The following is a 21,244-nucleotide window of genomic DNA, read 5'->3' as shown; positions in this document are numbered from 1 at the left end:
CCAGGGTACTTACGGCACGTCTGTGGTCGCCTGCTCTAAGGCTTTGGCAGGGGTGAAAATGCTCTTGAAGCATGTACAGTAATCCAGTGTTGTGCTGCACTTACAGTAATTCTTTGCTCTGTGAGTTATAATTGTTTAACACTTCACATTCTGTTAATTGCACCAAGCAAGTTTCAACCGCCAATTTGCACTCTGCAGTTAATCCTTTGCACTATAAATTCAAATTTCTTAACACTGCACAACATTGTAAATTCCTGTGTGGTGTGGTGGCGAGGTATTGCAATTTATTCACTGTTTATTCACAAAAATGAACACGTGCAGCATCCATTGCAATAAGCATATATTTCTGATCGCAGTTAGGCAGTAACTGTTGGTGTGGGGTAAGCAGGGTTGCCAGATCGCAACTCTGCAACATTACCAAACTTCTCAATTTTCATTACCAACTTCGTAAAGCTAGCATTTATTCTTCACTAATTATATATACAAGTGGAAATACACGTAATCACTTTCCTTATAATTAACAGCATGTTGATTATTTTCACGCTGTGTAGGTTAGTAGATTAATCAGAGAGAGCAAACAATCCACCATCTCCATTCTGTGTATCCTCATACATGTGAAAAATCCATTTGGTAATGCATCATTCTGCTTCATTACCAAACGAATTTTGAATTACCAAATTGGCCCACATTTGGTAATGAAAAATACCAAATGGCAACCCTGACAGGGGAGGGGGGAGGAAGGAAGGGGTGAAGGGGCCATGGTGTAAACAGCTGTTCGGCACCGTGCGGCAATTTCAAATTATGGGTGGGAAAAAAATTGGATTTGGGGGGGATTTTTTTCTTTTTTTTTGGCCATTTTTGGGTTCCGAAGGTCCAGGCCCACAATGTCCGGTAAGTGGGGTGTCCGGAAAGTGGGCGTCCGGATAGTATGGGGATTACTATACGAAATTTGAATTAGGAAATTTTTTTTTTTGGTCCTTATCCCTTTCGTATATCAAAGACTCACTGTATATATATACAGTACCCTCGCGTCCAACACGATAATATTGTCATACATGGGTCCGGTGTTGGAACAAAAACGTGTTGGACAAACAACAGAGCTTATGGGGAAAAATGAATTATGTCAGCAACCCTAGGAAAAGTCACCCTAAATACCTACCATATAACTATACATATATTGGTACTACTGTAATTATAATAAATGATTTTGTACTATGAATGATAACTAACCTTTTAGGATAATGTTGGTGGGCTTGCTGGGAATGGAAGGTGATATCCGAGGCTGTAGGTAGTCCTACTGGGTCCCTGGAGGATGGCTGCTGGCATCCCTAGCGGGTAATGGCTGCTGCTCCTCCTCAACCTCCCTCATAAATCCTTTGAAATTCCTCTCCCCTTTCTTCTGTCTCTCGATGAATTCTAGCTTGATGGCCTGAGGGAGGTGCTGCTGCTTCTTGTGGTTCTCAGAAGGCTTTCTAGGCATTGTGAGCAGGGTAAAATGCAGTAGCAAGGGCAGAAAATCCAGCGAGAAAAAAGCACCGTCGAATGCGAATTATGCAACTGAGTGGCACTGTGGCGGGAGAAATTTAAACAAAACATCACGTGAGAGCAGAAGCGTTTTTCATTGGGCAACATCACGATCTCGTCACAATAGTGGGCGGGGGAGGCTACTTGATCGGAAGGTTTGATTGGCTGTCAGCGTCACGGGAATGTCCAGTATGACCGCGTTGGACCAGGGGTGATCGTGCTAGAGGCGAACTCTGCGGATTTCACCCTCTTCTCAGAGCTCCATCAGTGTTATGCTTACGCACCCATTTTACAATACTTAAATCATATTAAATCGTACTAATTTCTTGCTCTCCGTGCTGGACGCGAATCGTGCTGGACAAACGCGTGTTGGATGCGAGGGTACTGTATATATACAGTAGAACCTCTCTCATTCGGACTATATGGGGGGAAGGGTTGTCCGAATTAGCAGATTGTCCGGACCATCAGGGTAATCTTCAGTTCATACAAACTCTATCTACATATGGTATGTTTGTTAATTATTAACATATGTGGCATATGTCAACCCTACGTAACTGCAAAAGATGAAAGGATACCGGTACTAAAATAACAAAACTAATCATGTAAGATAGTTTTGTGTTGCATAATTTACAGGTAAGGCCATGACAAGAAACTAGCCTACGTTTTAAATTGTAGTAAATGACTAAGGCCCGTGCAGGCAAAAAAATAAATTAATTAATTAACTGTAATATTTGGAATAAAAATAAAACTTATGTAGGCATAAAATACATTGTCATCTTTGGCATATTGATAACACCCATATGGGCAAGAAGCTAATGTTTGATGTACAAGTAAAGCACATTTAAGTAAAAAAAAATAACCTACAGTAATCACTAAACACTGCAGAATATTCTGACCCATTTTTGTGTAAGCAAACTCCTCTTTTTAACACTTTTATTCATTACAGAAGCTACACTTGCATTAAGGGGCATGGTAAGGAGGATTAACTTTTGAAATACAGCATAAAAATATAAATGGTTGGTGACCTAGTTGATGGAACGAATGCTAGCGTGTGTTTAAACAGGCGCCCATGTAGCGACCTAGCGTGATCCGATACTAAATGAATGACGATCGCTTTCCGCGCCGATACTGAAAATGCCTTTAGAATTACTTTCAACATATTTTTGGAGCTCATTATTTTTAAATTTTGTCCGGATTAACAGAAGTCCGGATTAAAGGGGTCCGGACTAAAGAGGTTCTACTGTATACATATATATATATATATATATATATATATATATATATATATACAGTGGTGGGCAGCGCAAATGAAGAAGGACCTTGCGCAAGCACAAAGCGCAATCCACAGTTCACTACCTTGCGCAAGCGCAAATGCGCAGTCTGACAAATATTTAGCTTGCGCAATGTCGCAAAGCGCAAGCGCAAACCATTTGCATATTTTTTTGAGAATTACTGAAAAATATTGAGATATTTAAATAAAACAGCATAACTACTTACTTCTATTTATTATTATTATTTTCTATTATTTGTAATTTGTGCAAGTGCGCAATCTAATATTTAGCTTGTGCAATGTCGCAAAGCGCTAGCACAAATCATTTGCATATATTTGTGGGAATTACTGTAAAATATATCAGTAGGATAGAAGTTGTGGAAGCAACGAAGAAAGTTAAATCCGAGAAAGCCCCAGGAATTGATGGAGTGTGTGGTGAATTGCTGAAGCATGGGGGAGAGATAGTAGTAGAATGGATGTGGAAGATGTGCAGATTGGCCTGGGAGGAAGGTAGAGTCCCGGAGGATTGGAAGTCAGGTATAATTATTCCCTTGTACAAAGGAAAAGGGGAAAAAGAAGTGTGTGGTAATCATAGGGGCATTTGTCTTCTTAGTATAATAGGAAAAGTGTATGGTAGGATACTTATAGACAGAGTTAGAGAAAGAACAGAGAAATTAGTTGGAGAAGAAGAGGGAGGCTTTAGGAAGGGAAGAGGTTGTGTAGATCAGATATTCATTCTTAGATCTTTAGTGGAAAAGTTTCTAAAGAAGGGAAAGAAGTTGTATGCGGCTTTCATGGATTTGGAGAAAGCATATGACAGGGTGGATAGACAAGGATTGTGGAAAGTGTTAAGAATATATGGAGTAGATGGGAAGTTGTTGAATGCTGTGAAGAGTATGTACGATGGTGCGAAGGCTGCAGTGCGTGTGGATGGTGAACTAAGTGAATTTTTCTCTTTGGAGGTTGGATTGAAACAGGGATGTGTCATGTCTCCATGGTTGTTCAATCTGTACATGGATGGGGTAATAAAAGAGGTACAAGGTAGGGTAGTGGATGTTGGAGTGGCCCTGGTGAGAGAGGATAGTGTTTGGAAACTCCCTGTACTGTTGTTTGCAGATGATACTGTGGTGTTGAGTGAAGACGAAGGGGAGCTGCAAGGCTTGGTGGGTGAGTTTGAGAAAGTGTGTAAGAAATGGAATCTAAAGGTGAATGTAGGGAAGAGTAAAGTGATGGTCTTTGAAAGAGGTGAAGTTAGTGAATGTACAGTGAGGTTGGATGGTGAGGAATTGGAAAATGTGAGTACGTTTAATTACTTGGGTAGTGTGATGAGTAAGATGGAGGTTTGGAGGGTGAAGTGCTTGAAAGAGTACAGCAGGGAAGAAAGGTTGCTGGTTCTTTGAAAGCAGTGATAAGAAACAGGGAAGTGAGCATGGAAGTGAAAAAGTTACTACACGACAGTATTGTGATACCAACTCTAACGTACGGAAGTGAAGCTTGGACATTGTTGGAAGGACACAAGTCAAGAGTGAGAGCAGTGGAAATGAGTTATTTAAGAGGACCTGTGGAGTCACGTGGAGAGACAGGCTGACGAATGAGGATATAAAGGATCGTTGTAGTGTTGATGTGGATGTGATAGGAAGCGTTATGAGGAACACACTGAGGTGGTTTGGCCATGTGGAGAGGATGGAGGGTGAAAGACTGACGAAGAGAGTGTATGTGAGTGAGGTGGAGGGGGGAAGAGGGAGGGGGAGGCTGAGGATGAGATGGAGGGATGGGGTGGAGAGGTATATGAGAGAGGGGGGTGTGAGTTGGGAGCAGGGCAGTGAAATGGCGGGGGACAGGGCAACTTGGAGGCGATTTGTTTGTGGCCACCCCAAACGGGATTGAGGCGTCTGGCAATAGATAGATATATATATATATATATATATATATATATATATATATATATATATACACACAGTAAAAGTCCTATTATTCGGTAGATCCGACATTTTGGCAGTTTTGAGAAGTAGTCCCATTTATTTAAATCTTTGATTGTTCAGCAGATGTCCGTCATCATCTTTGCAGCCCAGGAAGTGTTACCTGTGACTTGTCGGCCTAATGTTTCATTACACTTCTGTATGTTCACTAATTTCTATATTTTTCAGATTCAGGTATAGTACTGTATCGATTACAGTATTGCACAGTATCATACAGTACAGTAACCACCCCTACCAAATTGGCGAGGGTTTCGTTTCAAGCCCCCTCGCTAATTCTTGAAATTCGTTCATTCTTGACGGCTTCCTGAAAATGACATTTACCGGTAACTGCGTAGCCCAAGAACCACTGATTCTGTAATGCATTACCCATAAATAAATGTTGCCTGTTAAATCAGTTTCCCCGTTGTTTTTAGCTGTACGGCTGTGACAGCTCTAGTATTTTTATTCCTCAGCATAATGGCGGAAGGGACTTTCCTGTTTAACTAAACCTAACCTAACCAAGTTTAGCTGTACCTAATAATTTAACCAAACCTAACCTAAAGTCAGAAAAATACTTAAAAATAAACTTGAGGAATATGAAATCCTAAGGTCTTTCGATGAAAGTTAAACATACATATAGCGCTCATTCTTTTGTTTGTTTTTGTGTTTAATGTGAAAGGGAGAGTATTGATGCAAACAGTAATATATCCCATTAACCCCTTAATAACCTCCGGCACTGAACAACTTTTTACAGTACCGATGTCAGTGATGTCAAGTTAGTGTGAGCTATAAAGAAAACTGAACAATAATGGGGAGGGAATGAAGGTCACTGATATGTTTACACGACTCTACACTACGATTCCAAGCACCGTAACTTTATCAATTTTTCCGTGACTCATAGCGAATCATAGCATGGGTTTAGGAAGCTAAATAACACATTGGTAGGTAAGCCAGACGATTATCATCACATCTTTAAAAAAAATAAATTGATTTCAGAAGAATGGAAGACACTTACTCTATGTACTCAGAGAGGGATTAAATTTCTTCCATTTTCTTAAAGATGTGAAGATAATCATCTGGCACACCTAACAATGTGTTATTTAGCTTCCTAAACCCATGCTATGATTTGCTATGATTCACGGGAGAAATCACAAAGTTGGGTGCATTTACCAAATGGGCGAAAACATCTGAGATTAACCGACCCCCTGACTGCTTGAAATCGTAGCCTAGAGTCGTGTAAACATACCAGTGACCTTCGTTCCCTTCCTATAATTGTTCACAGTTTTTTCATGGCTCACGAACTCGACATCACTGACATCGGTACTGTAAAGGGTTGTTCAATGCCGGAGGTTATTAAGGGATTAATGGAATACATTACTGTTTGCCTCAATACTCTCCCATTCACATTAAACATAAAAATGAACAAAAGAATGAGTGCTAAATGTACGTTTAACTTTCATCAGAAAGACCTTACGAATTCGTATTACTTAACTTTATTTTATGTAATTTTCCGACTTTTATTTTGTTTGGAAAAAGTATTGTATACAGTACTCACTCCAAACATATTTGTAATAATATAAATAGTGATGAGTTCACCAATACAATGATTTACTTAGCTGGTAGGTAATATTCCGTATCATTTCGGCCATCCAGGAAGTGTTATCTGACTTGTAGGCCTACTGTGTCATTACACTCGTATATGTTCACTAATTTGATATATATATTTCAGATTCAGGTATAGTACTACCTTGATTGCAGTATTGTACAGTATACAGTACTGTACAGTACTCTCTCCAGACACAGTTGTAATACCATAAGTGGTGATGACAGTGTTCACCAATATATTAAGGTACTGAGTGGGTAGGTTTTTTTTATTATTCGGCAAATCCAGCTTCTCGGCATCATCCCGGTCCTATAGATGCCGAATAATAGGACTTTTACTGTATACACACACACACACAGACCGCAGATTTACTTAGGACCTACACACACAGAATTGCTATGGGAGAGTTTCTGTTTTTGCTTTGTGTTTCCACCTCTACCAAGTGAATTTTTTGGGCAAGCAGTAAGTGGCAACTCCTCTGGTGTTGGCGCGAGGTGGTGAAACACTCAGCATGTCAGTGCTTCCCCAGAAGCGAGAGTGGGACTATACGTTCCCATCGCGCCGAGCTTGCACCTCTCTCTTTTTTTTTTGTATGCATTACTTTTTGCCCTGTTATTTTCCTAGTGTCGAGCTGTCAAGTACTGCTCAAGTGATGAGAGGGTCCATATCATTGCATGGAGGCAGGATGATGCCCCTATCAACGCGATTTATGAATGTACTGGACGCGCAAAGTTGACTGTCATGAAGATTCTTGCTGCAGAGCGCGACCTGCCACCTGATGTCGTTCCAGAGCACAGGCATGGCGATGGAAAGAAGACGACGACTTCCAGAGGTACAGATATGCTTCTGAACCGGGAAGTAATCAAGAATCCTTGACTGATAGCAGCAGAATTGATGAGAATGCATCCCTAGCTGTTACAAAACGTCTCAATTCGAACTATCCAACTCCGCTTGCAGGAGCTGGGTTTGCCAAACCTCACCACAGCCAAGAATCCGCTTCTCACTGACTGCATGAAGAAGCAGTGCATTCAGTTTGCCACGAAGTATGCACACTGGACATCGGATGAGTGGAGAAAAGTTATGTTTTCTGATGAAAGCACATATATATATATATATATATCTCAATCCATCCATCCATCCATCCATCCATCATCCAATCCTATGTTGCCCCATGAGGAGCATAGAAGCCCGGGGCTAGGCAGTTGGTCCTGACATTTAAGATGACAGTGACCAACCTCACTCATCCCTGAGTGGCATTACGTGAGCAATAAACCCCAATCACCACTTGGATATAAACCTTCACCGGCTCAATCCGATTGGAGCACAATAATTACCCACTGAACCACCAGGCTCCAAAATTTGGTTATATGGTTACCACCCAGCATAGTAAATGGTTTCCTGGTGTACAGGAAACCATTTGGCTTGTCACTCAGTGTAGAGTCACCCACAGGCAGAAGGAAGAGGAAAGAATAAAGGAATGAAAGACAGAAGAGGGAGTGTAAAGTCACCCGTAGGCAGAAAGACGAGAAAAGAATGAAGGAAAGAAAGACAGAAGTTGGAAGGAAAGGAGGATGGAGGAGAGGCATGGGCAGACACCCGAGAGCAGTACTACATTGAGTGAGTGGATGATGAGTGCCCCCACCTACCACAAATATATATATCTATATCTATCTATCTATCTATCTATCTATCTATATATATATATATATATATATATATATATATATATATATATACATATATATACATATATATACATATATATATATATATTTATATATATATATATATATATATATATATATATGTATATATATATATATATATATATATATATATATATATATATATATATATTTGTGGTAGGTGGGGGCACTCACAATCCACTCTCTCAATGTAGTGCTGCTCTCGGGTGTCTGCCCTGTTCTCTCCTCCATCCTCCTTTCCTTCCATCTTCTTCTGTCGTTCTTTCCTTCATTCTTTTCTCATCTTTCTGCCTGAGGGTGACTTTGCACTCCCTCTTCTGTCTTTCATTCCTAGGTATATAGATAGATAGATTCTTTCCTCTTCCTTCTGCCTGTGGATGACTCTACACTGAGTGACAAGCCAAATGGTTTCCTGTACACCAGGAAACCATTTACTACGCTGGGTGGTAACCATATAACCAAATTTTGGCGCCTGGTGGTTTAGTGGGTAATTACAGTGCTCCAATCGGATTGAGCCGGTGAAGGTTTATATCCAAGGGGTGAATGGGGTTTATTGCTCACGTAATGCCACTCAGGGATGAGTGAGATTGGTCACTCTCATCTTAAATGTCAGGACCAATTGCCTAGCCCCATGCCTCTACGCTCCTCGTGGGGCAACATAGGATTGGATGATGGATGGATGGATATATATATATATATACACATACAGTAATCCCTCCACTATCCGACGTAATAGAGCCAAAGGCATGTCCGGAGAGTGGTCCTGTCCAGATAGTGGGCACCAGCCTCGTGGACTTGTACTTATGGACCCTAACTCAGAAAAACACCTATACAACTCCCTCTGGACATGCATAGCACCTATTTAAGACCCAAATCACACCAATAAGGGACATAAAAGACTGAAATAAATGTAAAAGAACCATAAAATGAGGTTTTTGAGGTAGGTTTATACAATATTAAACATTCTGGGTACTTACAAGTCCCTGGCTCCTGGACTGGTAGTTATGGACCCTAACATAGCCTAACTCAGAAAAACACCTCCCTACTGCACATGCATAGCACCTAAGACACTACATATTCACACCAGTTAGTGATATAAAAGAGTAAAATGAGGTGTTAGAGGTAAGTACAGTATGGAAAATACAGTACAGTACAGTATGAAACATTCTGCATACTTACAGCAAGTCCATGGCCATCTTGATGAATAACCGCCTCGTCTCAGACTCTGACAGTAAGAAGGATTTCTTGAAGCACTTGCAGTACACTGTTCATGAAGTCTTGCACTTAACTTAGTCATTCGCACTCAGAAGTTCATTCTCTTAACACTGCGCACTCTTGTCTTACTTATGCTCCATTGGAACTTAATAAGTGTTGCACTCTGCACTTAAAGTCTTTGCACTCATAAAACCATTTTCTAAACAAAACACACTCAAGTTAATTTACGTTAAATTTAGTTCAAAAATTGTTTGTCTTTTCACTCAAATTTCTAATTTCTTAACAATACTATATGCACTGTTTTTCTTTCACTGCACAACACTAAATTCCCGTGTGGTCTAGTGGAGAAGTTCTTGCCGTTTAGTCACTGTCAGAGTCTGAGAGTATCACTGGGAGGTGACCTAAGGGTGTGTCGCTGGGTCTTGGTGATGGCATACCCACTGCAGACGACTCAGAAGATAGACGCAAAGTCACGTCGAGCGGTGACTCCACCGTGGCTGATGTGCTGGGCTGTGGCTCGGAGCATGAGACCTGTCTTTGGGAGGCAACGGAGTGAAGCCAAGGCTGGGCACAGGGGGGGGTCACGGGCCTGAAAAAGCTGTTAGTCGTTGATAAGGAACGACGATTCTGACGATTAATGATGCTCTGCCTGAAAGCACGCACTTCCTCCACAAGTCCCAAGGGCCCCATCACCCTGTCGCAGTCCAGGTGTTTCAGGTAGTCCAGAACGAACTATAGGTGTTCCCAGAGTGCACTCAGCTTGGGGATGGCTGGAGTAGTGTCATGCTGAGAGGAGTCCGCATCATCGTCGCCGTCCTCGTCGGAATCTTCAGGTTGGGTACTGACACCTGCAACTGAAGATGCGATCTCGATATCAGACAATGTCTGGTACCCAGGATCGCCCTCGTCGTCATTCAACCACTCACGCACTTCGTGCACATCAACATCGTCCCCATGCGCACGTATACGTGCATGGAAGTCATCCACGTCGAAACCTAGGAAATCGTGCTCCACATCCATTCCGAGAGGCAGACGAGACCAAGCATTTTCTAGAGTCTTGACAGGGATTTCCTTCCATGCACTGGCCCAGTTGTAAATGGCAGACGATGTAGCGGCGAAGGTTTTCCAAAGTCCGCTGGCCTCGCGTGTCCCGTCCCTCCCTGCGCTGGTCCTCGTCCTCGAGAACAACCATCACCTCGTCCAGGAACTTCCGTCGGTATAGCCGCTTCGTTGCCACGATCAGTCCTTGGTCCATTGGTTGGATGAGAGTAGTAGTATTAGGTGGGAGAAACATGCACCTAATGCGGCCATTCTCAGCCACCAAGTCCTTGTCGCACTGGTGGGCAGGTGCATTGTTGAGGAGAAGGAGGGCCTTTACCTGGTCGCGTCAGATTCCCAGTTTCTCCGTCTGGTAATGTATGACCTCCTTGACGAAATGGTGGTGGAACCAGTCTTTGAAGATGTGGGCTGTGAACTATGCCTTCAAGGAATGGTACCAGACGACAGGAAGGACATCCATCACCCCACGAAGACACCGAGGCTGCTTTGCACGGCCAACAATACCGGGCTTAATCCAGTGCATGCCGTTAGCATTAGCACAACACAAAGTAGATAACCTTTACTTGGAGAGCTTGTGGCCAGGTACATGCTTCTCCGTCTCCTCGGCTAGAGTGTTCGTAGGCAAAGAGCGATAGAATAAACCAGTTTCGTCTGCGTTGTAGACTTGACCGAGAGTGAGGCCCTCCCTGTCGATCAAGCCCTTCACCTTGTGCCGAATCTCCTCTACTCCATCTTCGTTAGCGTCCAAAGCTTCGCCATGAGACTTACGAATGGTATAGCCATGTCGTAACTTGAACGCGAAGAGCCAACCCTCGGGTGCCTTGAAGTCTAGAGCGTCGTGAAGCCTTGCAAACTTCTTAGCAGCAGCCTTCAGCTCCGTACCACGTACCATCACACCAGCAGCACGTTGCTGTCGATACCAAATCAACGTGGAGCAGTCGACTTCACCAAACTTGTGAGTAAACATCATCTTCCTCTCCCCGTTGCATTTGCTTTTCGACGAGAAGTCAGCTGTGTTCTGCATGAGTTTGTATCAGGATCTCTTAATATCAAACAAAGTAGATCGGACCAGGTTGAACTCACGTAGGGTGCGTTATGAAGACCATCCCGCATCCACTTTCTCCAATATCTCCCTCTTCTTCTACAGAGTCAAAACCACTCTCTTCCTCTTCTCAGGCGGCGGGGCCATCATCACACACACAAAGGAGAGGCACGAGAGCAGCAGGAGTGCCTGCAGCAGGTAAGGCACCACCACAAAAGCGAGCATGTGGACAGCCATCACGACAAGAGTTCACTCACGACAAGACGGGCGGAAAGTGGGGAGGATGCTGGGGCGCTCTAGTGGACGTCGGAGGAATGACGCACCACAACAAAGCTGTCCCGCGCCGCGCGCGTCAAGTTCAAATTACTTGTGGGAAAAAGTTGGATTTTTTTCAATTTTTTTGCGGTTTTCGGAATATTGGATCCCGGGATGATTATGTCCGTTAACTGGGGATGTCCGGAAACTGGGGGTCCGGATAGTACAGGGATTACTTTATTTATATATATATATATGTATTCTATCTTTTGCCAGACACCATAATCCCCTAAGGCAGGGGTTCTCAACCTCTTTAGTCTTATGTACCCCTTGAAGTCTTTCAGTATTGGTCACGTACCCCTTGCCCACAATGCAGCATCAGGAAGGGTAAAAAGAAATGCATGGTTTATTGACTTAGTTTATTAAGTTTAAATTGTGTTATATATGTGGAGCAGACAAACTTTTCAATTTATGTGAGTAGGTCACTATGAGGTAGTGTTGATAGGAACTAGTTACTGTCATAGGGAAACACTATGTGACTGGCTGTTAGCATGCAATACATTTACTAAAACAGAACTATAGCAGACAGTTTTCGATCATTGTGACAGTGAACTAGTGCTGCTTGCAGCTAGTTGCAACTTGTAACTAGTAACAGTGATAGGTAAGTCACTGTGTGTGTGAATAGCATAAAATAAAATAATAAAACAGAACTAAATCAGACACATTTTTCCAATAACTGTGACTGTGAGGTAGTGGTGCTATATACAGCTTATAACTAGTTACTCATGGGGAAATTACTGTGTGCGTGACTAGCGTCACCAGCATGAAAAAAAATTAACAAAATAGAATTAAGAAGGCATTGTGTTCCACCAACTGCGAACTAATGCTGATTGTTAAGCCTCGCAACTAGTTATTAGTAACTAGTTACTTACTCATAGGGAAGTCAGTGTGTGTGACTGCATTAAAATACAAGTATATATTAATTCAGTGAGATGGTTGGGCCTGTTTCTTTGCTACCAACAAGTCATCCTCAGCACAGCGGTATGTAGAAGGAAACCATTACTAGTTATTATGGCTGCAATGTAGACACATGACTTCGTAGCCGCAAGCAAAATCCATGACAAGCGAGGAAAAAAAATCAGACTACAAATACACTGGAAACCATGAAGCAGATCTCAACGTACCTGAGGGTGAGGGTAGTGAGGGAAGAGTGGTGAGTGGGTGACAGTGAGAGGCGGACAGTGCGTCTCACTTTGGTACCTGTTCGGTACGCGTGAGGAGAGACGTGATCGATAGAAAACGAGCAAGGGTGACTACTGTATTATTGGTTTGCAAGGTTGTGTGGCAAGTGTAGTCCAAGAGAGCTTTCTCTCAAATGACATAACTCCAAGAGTTTCCTTGTTAATGTTGTCACTTAGTGTCCTGGTTCTAGTGGAGGACACATCTAGCCTAGCACATGTAGGCCACTTTCTACAAACAGGTTTGCAGTTATTCAAAACCGAAGTATCTTGAGAAACCTGTCACGTACCCCCAAAATTCCTCTCACGTACCCCTGGGGGTATGCGTACCCCAGGTTGAGAACCCATGCCGTAAGGGGAGACCATTTGACTTTGAGTTATTTGTTTTATGGGGAGGGGCATTAACCCTCCACCGACCCACTTGTTGACATGTTGGGAGCACATACGATTTGGTTATATGGTTACCACCCAGCATTGTAAATGGTTTCTTGGCTTACAGGAAACCATTTGGCTTGTCATTCAATGTAAAGCCACCTGTAAAGGAAAGAAAGACAATAAGAAGTGACAGAAATGATGGGAGAAATAGGAAGAGAGGAGGGCAGGCACAAAAAAAGAATGATAAAGGCTAAGGAAGAAGTAAGTGGCACTACATGAAGTGGATGATGGTTGCCACCACCTACTTGCATAAATTGTATATATATATATATATATATATATGTATATATATATATATATATATATATGTATATATATACACATACATACAGTGCTCGTCAGAAGTATCAAACGCCCTGCGTCCCTCCTACGAAACAAACCTTTCAACATTGAAAAAACATAAGTTTTTTCATTCTTTGCCAGACGCCATGTATCCCAAACGGGGTGGCCAAGGCTTAGAGTTAATTGTTTTACAGGGAGGGGCACTACTCCTCCACCAACCTCACTTGACACGTAGGGAGAACGTTATGCCAACAGCATCTGGTGTTCCCAGGCGGTCACCCATCCAAGTACTAACCAGACCCAACGTTGCTTAACTTCACTGATCGGACGGTAAGCGGTGTACTCAATGTGGTATGGCCGTTGGCAAAAACATAAGTAATGCATGTTATTTATCTTTAGTACTCCGTAGGGTATCCTTTACGCTTCTTCACAGACCTGAGACATCTTAGAAGTGAAAGGGCGAGGCTCCTGAGGTGCTGGAGGGGTATTTTGTCCCAGGAGTCACGAATGGCGGCTTCCGGCTTAGGCAGAGAGCTCACGTCCTTCCCTTGGAGATTCTTCTTTACGAGGTACCAGAGGTTTTCAAGCAGGTTGAGGTCTTGGCTATTTCCTGGCCAGTCTTTCATGAATGATACCTCACAGTCACGAAACCAATTGGTGACCAATTTGGCCAGTCTTTCATGAATGATACCTCGCAGTCACGAAGCCAATTGGTGACCAATTTGGCCTTATGAGCCGGTGCACCGTCCTGCTGAAACACTCGTGCATCTGATAGCTCGAATGACTCAGGTAAATGATCACACAGAAGCTCCAGGTAAACATCCTGATTCACTCTGCAGTTCTTGGGAAGCACAACAAGCTTCCCCAAACCTTTACCAGAAAAACAACCCCATACCATGAGTGAATCAGGGTGTTTAACTGTGCTTTCAACATACTGTGGGTCAAGTGGGTCACTACCTATGCGTCGGTACACACGTGCTCCTCTGTTACACGTGACACTAAACATTGCCTCATCAGACCAGAACACTGACAACCATTGCTCCTCACCCCAGTTAAGATATTTGTTAGGCAAGCCTACGAAGTCGCTGGTTCTTGGTTAGAAGAGGCTTTCTCACAGGCCTGTGACTTGTGTAACCAAGTTCATGGACCCTTCTAGATTCTGTGTGCACAGACACCACACGAAACACTTCCGGGTTGCTTTCCTTTATTTTCCTTGCACTCACACAGGGATTAGACTCCACTGCACGTTTTAAAACATTAACAGACCTTGGGGAAGTTTTCCTAGGCCTACCAGACCGCAGTTTCTTTGTGGGAACATCACCACTGTTTTCCACTTGAAACCGTGCGCACCACCTACACACTGTCGATCGAGCCACACCAACCAGTTCACTAATTTCCTTTGTCTGGTGGCCTGCCTCCTTTAGAGCAATAATCTGGGATATGATTTCACTCGATAGTTCACGAGTAGGTGCCATAACAAAGTGGCGAAAGCTAAAACACTACGGGACACTCGGTAAAATAGGGCGCAAAAAGAGAGGGAGACGCGGCGGAGTCAGGCAGCTCTGGGCAACTGAGGCGGGAACCAACCAGCGCGTCTGAAGGCCTCAGGCTACCTTGACGTCATGCTAGCGCCACAAACTTCTGGCTCAATTTTTACTACAAAAATGGGTGATTCTTTTTGGCCATAAGTATTGCGCGCCTGGCCATGGGTGCTCAATTTTTCTGACGAGCACTGTATATACATATATATATATATATATATATATATATATATATATCTGTATATGTATATATGATATCTAGGGTTGGTGGCGGTACTGTCAAAGACGAGGGAGAGTGGCCATGTGCAGTTTGCCACAAGGGCGTGGGAAGTAATTCCATCTTGTGCGGTGTGTGATAAATGGGTGCATAAGAGATGTAGTGGTATCAGAGGTAGACTGCGAGATAATGCTGATTTTATGTGTACGGCGTGCCGAGGTGAGCAGGTGGAGATCGTCAGACGTGAAAGGATTGAACTTGCAGGTGAATCTCTTGAGTGTGTGGAAGAGTTTTGTTATTTGGGAGATATGTTGTGTGCTGGAGGTGGGGCTGGAGCTAGCTCTGTGGCTAGGGTGAGAAGTGGTTGGAAGAAGTTCAGGGAGCTCTTGCCTCTCCTGACATTGAGAGGGCTCTCTTTACGTGCTAAGGGGTCTTTGTATGCAGCATGTGTTAGGAGTGTAATGCTGTATGGCAGTGAGACCTGGGCAGTGAGGGAGGAAGATATTAGCCGGCTCAGACGTACAGAAATGACAGTGATTAGGTGGATGTGCAGTGCGTCCCAGCGTCCAAGGCCTGGAGGGGCTGGGTTTACAATGGAAGAGTTGAGAGGTAGGATGGGACTGGAGTGTATTGGTGTTGGGATGAGGAGAGGTAGATTGAGGTGGTTTGGACATGTGGAGATGATGGGGGATGATAGTTGGGTGAGGAAGGTGAGAAGTGTTAATATTGGGGGTGGGGTTATGAGGGGTAGACCGAGAAAGACATGGGACGAGGTCATTAAGTGTGACCTTAGGGTTAAGGGACTGAACAGGGAGGCTGCAATGGATCGTGCAGCGTGGAGAGCTGCCATTAGGTGACCGAGGCCGACACATGCAAGCATGTTGGAGCCATTAAAAACGAAAACAAAAATATATATATATATATATATATATATATATATACACACATATATATACATATATATATACAGTAATCCCTCTAATATCCGAACGCCCAATATCCGAACATCCCCACTAACCGGACATAATCGTCCCAGGATCCAACATTCCCAAAATAGTCTAAAAACTGCAAAAAATTCGGGGGGGGGGGGGGGGGATCTTTCCTGCCCGTAATTTGAACTTGCCGCGCGCGGCGGGGGACAGTTTTGTTGTGGCACGTCATTCCTCCGACATCCAATAGAGCGCCCCTGCATCCTTCCCACTTTCCGCCTGTCTCTCGCCGCGAGTGCACGCTCATCATCATGGCTGCCTACGTGCTCACTTTTGTAGTGGTTCCTTTCCTGCTGCAGGCACTCCTGCTGCTCTCGTGCCTCTTATTAGAGTGTTTGATGATGGCCCCGCTGCCTGTGAAAAGGAAGAGAGTGGTGTTGACTCTGGAAAAGAAACGGGAGATATTGGAGAAAGTAGATGCGGGGTGGTCTTCTTCCCGCATCCTCCGCGAATTCAACCTGGCCCGATCTACTTTGTTCGATATCAAGAGATCCCGAGACAAACTCATGCAGTACACGGCTGACTTCTCGTCGAGAAGCAAATGCAACGTGGAGAGGAAGGTGATGTTTACTCCCAAGTTTGCTGAAGTCGACCGCTCCACGTTCATTTGGTATCGACAGCAATGTGCTGCTGGTGTGATGGTACGTGGTACGAAGCTGAAGGCTGCTGCTGAGAAGTTCGCCAGGCTTCACGACACCCTAGACTTCAAGGCATCCGAGGGTTGGCTCTTTGCATTCAAGTTACGGCATGGGCTTACCAACCGTAAAGCTCATGGCGAAGCTTTGGACACTAACGAGGATGAAGTTGACGAGTTTCGGCACAAAGTGAAGGGCTTGATCGACAGGGAGGGCCTCACTCTCAGTCAAGTCTACAATGCTGATGAAACTGGTTTATTCTATCGCTCTTTGCCAACGAACACTCTACCCGAGGAGACAGAGAAGTGTGTACCTGGTCGCAAGCTCTCCAAGCAACGGATACTTGCTTTGTGTTGTGCCAATGCTAACGTCATGCACCGAGTCAAGCCTGTTATTGTTGGCCGTGCAAAGCAGCCTCGGTGCCTTCATGGGGTGATGGATGTCCTACCTGTCGTCTGGTACCATTCTTTGAAGGCATAGTTCACAGCCCAGATCTTCAAAGACTGGTTCCACTGTCACTTCGTCAAGTAGGTCATACATTACCAGACGAAGACACTGACAATCCCGCGCGAGCAGGTAAAGGCCCTCCTCCTCGACAATGCACCTGCCCACCCGTTCGACAAGGAGTTGGTGGCTGAGAATGGCTGGATTAGGTGCATGTTTCTGCCACCTAATACGACTGCTCTCATCCAACCAATGGACCAAGGAGTGATTGTTGCAACAAAGCGCCTATACCGAAGGAAGTTCCTGAATGAGGTGATGGTTGTTCTCGAGGACGAGGACGAGCGCAGGGAGGGACGGGACACGCGAGGTCAGCAAACTTTGGAAAACCTTCGCTGCTACAACATCAAGTCTGCCATTTACAACTGGGCCAGTGCATGGAAGGAAGTCCCTGTCAAGACTCTAGAAAATGGTTGGTCTCGTCTGCTTCTCGGAACGGATGTGGAGTACGATTGCCTAGGTTTTGATGTGGATGACTTCCATGCACGTCTACGTATGCATGGTGATGATGTTGATGTGGACGATGTGCGTGAGTGGTTGGATGACGACGAGGGTGATCCTGGGTATCAGACATTGTCTGATATCGAGATCGCATCTTCAATTGCAGGTGTCAGTACCCAGCTTGAAGATTCCGACGAGGACGGCGACGATGATGTGGACTCCTCTCAGCATAACACTACTCCAGCCATCCCCAAGCTGAGCGCACTCCGGGAACACCTAGAGTTCGTTCTCGACTACCTGGAACACCCGGACTTCGACAGGGAGATGGGGCCCTTGGGACTTGTGGGGGAAGTGTGTGATTTCAGGCAGCGCATCATCAATCGTCAGAATCATCGTTCCTTGCGTCAGTCAACGATTGACAGTTTTTTCAGTCCCGTGACCCCCGCTGTGCCCAGCCCTGGCTCCACTCTGTTGCCTCCCCAAGACAGGTTCTCATGCTCCGAGCCACAGCCCAGCACATCAGCCACGGTGGAGTCACCGCTCAACGTGAGTTTGCGTCTATCTTCAGAGTCGTCTGCAGCGGGTACGCCATCACCACGACCCAGCGATGCAACCCTAGGTCACCTGCCAGTGATACTCTCGGACTCTGACAGTGATTAAACAGCAAGAACTTCTCCACTAGACCACACGGGAATTTACAGTGTTGTGCAGTGATAAAAACAGTCCTTTGTGTTAAGGATTTACAGTTGTGAGTGAAAAGACAATTTTTGAACTAAATTTAACGTAAATAGACTTGTTTGTTTTTGATTTAGAAAACGGTTAGAAGAGTGGGAAAAGTTAAAGTGCAGAGTGCAACACTTAGTAAGTTACAATGGAGCATAAGTTAGACAAGAGTGCGCACTGTGAAGAGAACGGACTTCTGAGTGCGATTGAAGACTTCATGAACAGTGTACTGCAAGTGCTTCAGGAAATCCTTCCTACTGTCAGAGTCTGAGAGGAGGCGGTTATTCATCGAGATGGCCATGGACTTGCTGTAAGTAGGCAGAATGTTTCATACTGTACTTTTTTTTTCCATACTATACTTACCTCAAACACCTCATTTCACTCTTTAATGTCCTTTATTGGTGTGAATAGGGTGTTAGGAGCTATGCATGTGCAGTAGGAAGGTGTTTTTCTGAGTTAGGCTAGGTTAGGGTCCATAAGTACCAGTCCAGGAGCCAGTAACCAGAATGTTGAACATTGTATGAACCTACCTCAAAAAACTCATTTTATGCTTCTTTTGCATTTTTCAGTCTTTTATGTGCCTTATTGGTGTGATTTGGGTCTTAAATAGGTGTTATGCATGTCCAGAGGGAGTTATATAGGTGTTTCTCTGAGGTAGGGTCCATAAGTACAAGTCCATAAGCTGGGGCCCAATATCTGGACAGGACCACTATCCGGACCTGCCTATGGCTCTATTACATCGGATAGTGGGGGGTTTACTATATATATATATATATATATATATATATATATATATATATATATATATATACACATTATATATACAGGGTGTAACGCGACGTATGACAAAAACTTACACCAATGATCTATCATGTAATTTTGAGTATATTTTGTTCTATAGACATATGCTTTCTGCGATCCCAGTTCAGTACCCAGCATTCGGCTGTTTTGTGTAAAAGCTTCGTCTCTTGCATGTGCCATTGGGTGAGAGCTTCGCAGGGCGACGGGAGACGAGTATTATTAGCTTATACTGTACTGTACATGAAAATCCCATATCCTATCAGTACACACAAGTTTTAAGAAGAAACTTTACGTAGTCTATTGATTCTTTAACATCAAGGCATGCATTCATGCAATTCTTTTGCACAAATCGACTGTAATTAAGGATTAAATTCAAATTTTATGGCTTGCAAGGGAGTAGGGAGGGAGGGAGGACAGGCTGGTGTGTTGTTGCCAGTTAGGTAATACTTGGTTTGTAGGATGTAGCTACCATCATTGTCATAACACCCACAGCTCATTCAGTGAAAAAACATTACTGTATTGAGTAACTAGCATCATTTTAAGTCAGGAGTAATATTATTATTCATTACAATTTTTGTGATGCAAGTAAAAGTGGCACCATTTTTTTCATATGATGTTGACGTGAGAACAGTGACATAGGCTTGCCAATGTAACGACTATGCAACTAGACCTATTTTTTGCTTCTACTTGCGGCACTAACGTCTGACAACATAATATCTAGCTACATTCTGGATATTTTTACCATTTTTAGGTGATATTCTTGAGATTTTATCGTATTTTCTAGCGATGTTTTGCAGTGTTTATTATCTAGCGACATTCTAGCAAGTTTTCAGGACTAGACTAGCGAGATTGATGAGAAGGACTCGGCAACCCTGCGTCCACTGTCATTTGAACGGGAACATTTGCAGGGAGGGACACACTTCAAATACTGTTCTCTGCGTTCTGTTGTTCACCGGGTTCAGCTTCACATGTTCATGAAACAGCATGCCACGTACGTACAGCAATGAAGAATATGCAGACATCGTGTATTTTTTAACGGATTCTGCGATGATAATGCCAGTGCTGAGGCTGCAGAGAGGAACACGGTGGAGATACCCAATGGCGCCACGTTTACTTGCAGCAGAAAAACTGTGATAAATAAAATTCTTCCTGACATAAAGTGAGGCTAATCTCCCTTTAGAATAACGTTTTTTCACTGAATGAGCTGTGGGTGTTATGATAATGCTGGTAACTACATCCTACAAACCAAATATTACATAACTGGCAACAACACACCAGCCTGTCTTCCCTCCCTCCCTACTCCCTTGCAAGCCATAAAATTTGAATCTGATCCTTAATTACAGTCAATTTGTGCAAAAGAATTGCATGAATGCATGCCTTGATGTTAAAAAATCAATAGACTACGTAAAGTTTCTTCTTAAAACTCGTGTGTACTGATAAGATATGGGATTTTCATGTACAGTACAGTATAAGCTAATAACACTCGTCTCCCGTCACCCTGCGAAGCACTCACCCAATGGCACATGCAAGAGATGAAGCTTTTACACAAAACAGCCGAATGCTGGGTACTGAACTGGGGTCGCAGAGAGCATATGTCTATAGAACAAAATATACTCAAAATTACATGATAGATCATTGGTGTAAGTTTTTGTCATACGTCGCATTACACCCTGTATATATATATATACATATATATATATATATATATATATATATATATATGTATATATATATATATATATATATATATATATATATATATATATATATATGTATATATATATATGTATATATATATATATATATATA

General features: G+C 43.4%; 1 protein-coding gene and 1 non-coding gene across 2 annotated transcripts in view; one reads left to right on the top strand and one right to left on the bottom strand.

The window, feature by feature from the left end:
• Ube4B (Ubiquitination factor E4B) overlaps window positions 1–21,244 on the top strand; it is a 645,009-nt gene that overhangs the window by 350,849 nt on the left and 272,916 nt on the right. The window lies entirely within an intron of this gene.
• LOC145392302 (5S ribosomal RNA) lies at window positions 13,834–13,952 on the bottom strand. The gene has a single exon (XR_013895973.1). It is a non-coding gene; the product is annotated as a 5S ribosomal RNA (ribosomal RNA).

This window comes from Coenobita brevimanus, chromosome 21 (genome assembly GCF_032717465.1).
Source record: "Coenobita brevimanus isolate Jiangsu-jjx chromosome 21, ASM3271746v2, whole genome shotgun sequence".
Taxonomy (NCBI): Eukaryota; Metazoa; Arthropoda; class Malacostraca; order Decapoda; family Coenobitidae; genus Coenobita; species Coenobita brevimanus.
Note: the sequence above shows the minus strand (reverse complement) of the source record. Positions and strands in the feature narration are given on the sequence as shown.